Below are 5888 nucleotides of genomic sequence, written 5' to 3'. Positions count from 1 at the left end.
AAACCCAGGAAACTGTGGAAGTAGCATCCAACGGCCAACCATACATGCCAACAACTTTGAACTAAAGCCACAGCTCATCACCCTTGTTCAGAACAATTGTTCATTCGGAGGAAGTGTCCAAGAAGACTCCAATCAACATCTAACCACCTTCCTGAGGATATGCGATACTGTGAAGTCTAATGGTGTTCATCCTGACCCTTATAGACTACTTTTGTTCCCTTTCTCACTCAAGGACAAAGCATCTAAATGGCTGGAATCCTTTCCAAAGGAGAGTTTAGCAACCTAAGAAGATGTGGTGAACAAGTTCTTAGCAAGATTCTATCCTCCTCAACGGATCAACAGGTTGAGAGCTGAGGTACAAACATTCAGGCAGCAGGATGGTGAGACTCTATATGAAGCATGGGAGAGGTTTAAGGACCTGACAAGAAGATGCCTGCCAGATATGTTCAATGAATGGGTGCAGTTGCACATTTTCTATGAAGGTCTTTCATATGAATCAAAGAAGGCAGTAGACCACTCATCCGGGGGATCTCTGAATAAGAAGAAGACCATTGAAGAAGCCATAGATGTCATTGAGACTGTAGCTGAGAATGACTATTTATATGCTTCTGAAAGAGGCAACACTAGAGGAGTGATGGAGCTGAACAACGTGGATGCACTGCTAGCTCAAAACAAGATGATTACTAAGCAATTAGCTGACCTCACCAAGAAGATGGAGAAGAATCAAGTAGCAGCAACTCAGGAAGGAGTGAATGAAGAGGCGGAGGGTGATCAGGAACAAGCCAACTACATTAGAAATTCACCTAGGCAGCACCATGACCCAGACTCCAAAACATATAATCCTGGTTGGAGGAACCACCCAAACTTTGGGTGGGGAAATCAACAGGATCAAGGCCAAGATCAGAGACGCCACAACCCCAGCAACAATGCAACTCACCAACATTCCACACAGAGATCATTTCAGTACCCACCTAACAACACACCTCAACATCCATACCAAAGTTAAAATGGCCCTTCTCACCCCTCCAATCTCAACTCACCATCATCTGAAGATAGGCTCTCCAGGATTGAAACCCTACTTGAAGGGATATTGATGGGAAGCAGAAGTTGGTGAATTAAAAATTTATTAAAATGGTTACATTGCAAGTATAGTTCTTAACTCACCGAAAATCTGCCTATCAATTTAGAAATGTGTCACAGAGAATTTCAATTAAATTTACTGGGAGTTTTAAGTCCCAGGTCGTCTCCCAACGAGTTGCAGAAAAGTGTGCTATTTTATTAATCAGATGTTCCAAGAAGTTGAGCTAAGTAAATTGGAATTTAAATTGAGGATTTTTAAATAATATAAATAAAAGCCTTGACTGGGAATTGATTGGTTAGAATCTCTATCATTGATGGTATGATTGTAAGATTAATTTATAATTAATGGTTGTTCTGTTTGGTTATCCTTTACTAGGTAAGGAAAAGTCAAACAAGTGGGAATGCTAGATTTGTTCACAAGTTGCAACCCACTTAGTTCAAAGGGATTGGCGTCGGTGACAGGATAGCAATCCAATATTTAACCCAATTACAAATGTTCTTTCAATCCTTCCAACTCAAGAGTTCCTTTTAATCAACTCCCCATCAAGTAAGGAAACTACTCACGCATTGTAAATTAAGAATCCATAGCGTATGAAAGGGAATTAAAAGAAGACATGATTATTGGAATTGAAATTGAATTAAAAAGAAATAATCCTTGCATTAAATAATCATAAAAGTATCTGAATGGCAAAATTGAACATAACAAAGAACATGGAAGAATAGAACCGAGTTAAGAGAACAAACTAGAATGATGAAGTCTTGATGAGGAAATTACTCTTCTCAATGTTCCAATGCTAAGACCAATTGAAAATCCAAATTCTAAAAAACTAGAGAGAAAAACCTAAGAGAGTGAAAAACTTGATCTAAAACTACTGAATGAATGTGTCCCTTGTTTCTGCATATTCTCTATCTCTAGTCTGCTGTTCCGGGCCAAAAACTGGGCCGAAATATGGTCCAAAATTGCCCCCATCGAATTCTGCAGATTATGCAGATCGCGCATGTCACGTGATGGCGTCGTCCATGCGGACCCGTCGCTTGCGCTTTTTCCTCTCCACACGTTCGCGTCGTCCACGCTACCGCGTCGCTTGCGCTTTCCAATCCGCGCGGTCGCGCAAGCCATGTGGCCGCGTCACTGCGAATTTTGCTCCTTCGCGCGGTCACGTGAGCCATGCGACCGCGTCACTTCTCGCTGGTTATCTCCTCAAATTCTTGTGTTCCTTCCATTTTTGCTAGCTTCCTTTCCAATCTCCAACTCATTCATGCCCTATAAAGTCTGAAATACTTAACACACAGATCACGGCGTCGAATGGAATAAAGGAGAATTAAAAATAAATAATTAAAGTCTCTAGGAAGCAATTTTCAAACATGTACTGAATTTAGGAAGGAAATCTAAATGCATGCTAAATTGATGAATAAGTGGGTAAGGATCATGACAAAACCACACAATTAAACACAATATAAACAATAAAATAGTGGTTTATCAACCTCCCCACACTTAAACATTAGCATGTCCTCATGATAAATTGAAGGAGACAAGGAAATAAGTATGAACATGCAGAAACTCATGAAATGCAATGCAACCCTACATATATTAATAAATGCAACTATATGATTATTGTCCACTTGATCAAAAGTAAATAAGCCCTTCAAAATAGTTAAAAATCAAATTCCACTAATTCTATCATCATACAATAAAACCGATAAAAGTGCAAGAAGATAGCTTATGAAAGCAGGAAACATGAGAATTCAAGCATTGAACCCTCACTGATAATGTATGTATGCTCTAATCTCTAGTGTATAGGGTAATCACTCTATTCTTCTCTAGTCATGTTTTCTAGCTTTTGTTTTTCTCTTAACCAATCAACAACAGTTAATATACCAATGCAAACATCATGAGGTCTTTTCAGGGTTGTAATGGGGCCAAGGTGCAGGTAAGGATATACATATGGCTAAGTGAGCTTTATAAATTGAATCTTTAATTAACCTAAGCTCTCACCTAATATACATATATTCTATATACTTTTAAATTCATGCTTAGCTACCCATAATTTCCTTTTTCAACCCATACTCATGTTTCAACTTTGTATTTTAATTCTATCATATGTGCATTGATCTTTGAATTCTGAATTTAACATTGGTGTAATTTTGTCCCCTTATTTCTTAATTTTTTTTGAATACATAAAGCTTATCAATGCACATAGATTTTTCATTCTTATATTTTCACATGAGTAGGTATCCAAAATCCCTTTAAATTTTCATGACATATTCCCTCAACAACTTTTGTTCCCATAATTTCCCAAACTTAACTAGCACACACAATTCTATCTTAAGCTAACCAAACATTCAATTTGGGATATATAATTGTTTTTTTCGGCTTAAGGTTAGTAATGTGGTAAAATATCGAACAAATGGGAATTAAAGGCTTAAAGTGGTTAACAAAGGTAATTGAGAAGGGTAGGCTTGATTTGGATAAGTGAGTTTAAACAAATAATGGCCTCAATCATGTGCAAGCATGTAAATATAATAAATATTGGGCATCTAAGATAAAACAAAATATAGATTACAATCATAGAGAAGTAAACACACAAGAATAAAATGATTATGGTTAAATAATGTAACCATACATAAAGGCTCAAATCTTTCACAGGTTGTGTGTTCTTTAGCTCAAACATCATGTTCCAAATACAACTCAAGCAGATTTATCATAAAAATTTTGAAAAATTAGTGAAATTTTGTTACAAAGATAGATTTTTAAAAGAAACTTATTGTCTTTTCAATCAAGTAGAACATGCATGCAACTATTCTAACCTATGCAATTAAGAAAATCTAACTAAAATATCCTAATTATTGGTGCCAGAGAAGAGAATTTACCTCCGGAAATCAGGTACTGACCGACCTCCCCACACTTAAGGCTTTACACCGTCCTCGGTGCCATCTGTCAGAAACAGGGGTGGGCTGGTAGTAGTATCTCCACAGTCGGGACCATCATGGCTCCCGGTGCTGGTAAAAGAAGTGGAGTCCGGAGTGTCTGAGTCCTTGAATTTGCCCATGATCAGCTCCTTGAGGTATGTGAATCGGCGCTTGTTTTGATCATGCACAGCTTTCATCTTGTCTTTGTATATTCTGGAGTTCTCATAAGCTTCCAGGCAAAGGATCTCCAGTTCCTGCAGTTGCAACTTTCTTTCAGTTCCAGCATTCTCAATTCCCATGTTGCACTCCTTAACTGCCCAGAAGGCTCTGTGTTCTATTTCAACTGGGAGATGGCAAGCTTTTCCATAAACCAAGCGGAAGGGACTCATCCTAATGGGTGTCTTGTATGCTGTTCTGTATGCCCACAGTGCATTTTGTAGCCTGGTGCTCCAGTCTTTTCTATGAGGCTTTACTATCTTTTGCAAGATATGCTTAATTTCTCTGTTTGACACCTCGGCTTGCCCATTAGTTTGGGGATGGTAAGCTGTTGCAACTTTATGGATTATCCCATGCTTCTTCATCAAGCCTGTTAGTCTCCTGTTACAAAAATGGGTGCCTTGATCGCTCACGATCGCTCGTGGTGATCCAAAGCGGCATATAATATGGTTTCTCACAAAGGAAACAACAGTGTTAGCATCATCAGTGCGGGTAGGAATTGCTTCCACCCATTTGGAAACATAATCCACAGCTAACAATATATAAAAATATCCACTAGAATTTGGAAATGGACCCATGAAGTCAATGCCCCATACATAAAAAATTTCACAGAAAAGCATATATTGTTGAGGTATCTCATCCCTCCTGGATATGTTACCAAATTTCTGGCATGGGTGACAAGATTTAAAAAACTCAGCGGCATCTCTAAAAAGAGTAAGCCACCAGAATCCGCAGTCTAAGATCTTTCTAGCTGTTCTTTGAGGGCCAAAGTGTCCTCCACTCTCAGATGAGTGACAGGCCTCTAAAATGGACTGGAATTCTGATTGAGGTACACAACGTCTAATTATCTGGTCAGCGCCACATCTCCATAAATATGGATCATCCCATATATAATATTTAGACTCGCTTTTCAGCTTGTCTCTTTGATGTTTAGAAAAATGTGGAGGAAATATGGGGCTAACTAAATAATTAGCAACAGGTGCATACCAAGGGGCTACCTCAGATACTGCTTGCAGGTTGTCAAAAGGAAAATTATCATCTATAGGGGTAGAATCATCCTTAATATGCTCAAGGCGACTCAAGTGGTCTGCTACTAAATTTTGATTACCACTCCTATCCTTTATTTCTAAATCAAATTCTTGTAACAGCAGTATCCAATGTATAAGTCTTGGTTTGGATTCCTTTTTAGCTAATAGATACTTTAGAGCTGCATGGTCCGAATACACTACTACTCTAGTACCAAGTAAATAAGCTCGGAATTTATCTAGAGCAAAAACAATAGCAAGTAGCTCTTTCTCAGTAGTAGTATAATTGGACTGGGCAATGTCTAAAGTCTTAGACGCATAGGCAATAACAAAAGGATCCTTACCTTCACGCTGAGCCAGCGCTGCTCCTACTACATGGTTGGAAGCATCGCATATGATCTCAAACGGCTGGCTCCAGTCGGGTCCTCTCACAATTGGGGCTTGAGTTAGAGCAGTCTTCAGCTTATCAAATGCTTGTTTGCAATCTTCACTGAACTCGAACTCAATGTCCTTCTGCAGTAATCTTGATAAGGGAAGTGCCACCTTACTAAAGTCTTTAATAAATCTCCTGTAGAAACCTGCATGGCCAAGGAACGAACGGACTTCCCTCACAGAAGAGGGGTAAGGTAAACTAGAAATAACATTCACCTTTGCTGG

The 5888-nt window shown here is 38.8% G+C and overlaps 1 non-coding gene across 1 annotated transcript; it reads right to left on the bottom strand.

The window, feature by feature from the left end:
- Window positions 1–340: 340 nt before the first annotated feature.
- Window positions 341–447, bottom strand: LOC112746348 (small nucleolar RNA R71). Its single transcript, XR_003174238.1, has one exon. It is a non-coding gene; the product is annotated as a small nucleolar RNA R71 (small nucleolar RNA).
- Between the last annotated feature and the right edge of the window lie 5441 nt (window positions 448–5888).

This window comes from Arachis hypogaea, chromosome 14 (genome assembly GCF_003086295.3).
Source record: "Arachis hypogaea cultivar Tifrunner chromosome 14, arahy.Tifrunner.gnm2.J5K5, whole genome shotgun sequence".
Taxonomy (NCBI): Eukaryota; Viridiplantae; Streptophyta; class Magnoliopsida; order Fabales; family Fabaceae; genus Arachis; species Arachis hypogaea.
The sequence above is the reverse complement of the archived record's forward strand: the minus strand, read 5'-3'. Positions and strand labels throughout refer to the sequence as shown.